This window comes from Morone saxatilis, unplaced genomic scaffold (assembly GCF_004916995.1).
Source record: "Morone saxatilis isolate NCDOM2014 unplaced genomic scaffold, NCSU_SB_2.0 Contig21, whole genome shotgun sequence".
Taxonomy (NCBI): Eukaryota; Metazoa; Chordata; class Actinopteri; family Moronidae; genus Morone; species Morone saxatilis.
The window spans coordinates 19,854,154-19,855,431 of record NW_023339774.1 but is presented as its reverse complement, the minus strand read 5'-3'; positions in this window follow the sequence as shown (position 1 = coordinate 19,855,431).

The following is a 1,278-nucleotide window of genomic DNA, read 5'->3' as shown; positions in this document are numbered from 1 at the left end:
GTGAAAAATGAAAAACCGAGTCTGCTTCCCGGGAGGCGCTAAGTGGCAGCCATGGGAGGCATGTTAGGCAAAAGAAAGCAATTTGTCAGGGAGATGAAAATGATAGTTAAAGCAAGCATTCATTTTCTGGACATTGACGTCGCCATTAAAATGTGCTGTCTGACATAAAAGTCGCTGAATGGATGGGAATGTCTGCAGTTTTCACTCTTCTCTTAATTAATGCCACCTGTTTCCCCTGAAAACCTTTTAGACTCACTTGAGAGGAAGAAAACAGATCACCTGCTGTGTTTCTGATGCTGCTGGCTGGACGCTCAGCACAGATCCAACAGAACTACTATGTTAAAAAAAAAGTCTTCATTTAATCGTATTATTTGGGTGCCATGTGGCGATATTATCCTGTTTGTCTGTGTTAAGGTCCATAGCGTTAGGCAGCTACTTAGCAACACTCTTCCAGTCCAGACTACTTAGCTGCAGTGTGTGTTATGAGGGGAAAATAATCCACCTTAATATCGCTCTTTATCCACGGCACTAATGCTTGAATAACATTCATAAACGCATTACCAAAACATGTTTGACAGAGTCGTTTTAGATGCAAATTGGCCAATACGTCCTCGGCTTTAAGTGCGCTGTCCATGGTGCTAAAAATTAATGCCGCATTGATTCTCCGCATGCGCGTTGTAATGAATCCCAACAATTTCACCTGATTCCAATGGTTTGATTAAAGGGACTTGCTTATTTACATAAATATCAATAAGAAGACATTATGACAATTACCCGCCCTATTGGCCACAAACTTTATATGCTTGAAAATATACTTTATTTTCATTAGGAGGCATGAAATGCAGCCATTAGTGCATTAATTAAGGCCACTATAAACAATTATCTGGGTTAGTTTTTCAGTTATCCTGTAATGGGTCATTGTTGTGATAGAATCAACACCGCAGTGAGACTAATTTCCACACAATGCCATTTAGGACAGTAAAAAGGGCAGTAAGTCCTACAGCAGGAAAATGAACAAATAGAATAATGTTTGGTCTTTTATGGGAGGTTTTCTGTGGGAGAAATGGTTTCTCAGCACATCAGCAGTGGGGGGGGGTCCAGAGGATGAAAAAAAAAAACAATCCATTACCCGGTGCAAACACCGGTTGTCCAGATAGTTCATAGCGCGGTAATACAGCGGCAGAAATGTGCTGTAAATGCAGGGAAGCAGCGAAATTGAGGAGTCACATACAATGAGCGTCACCTCATGGGGGTGGGAGGGGGGACAGTGGCCTCAGG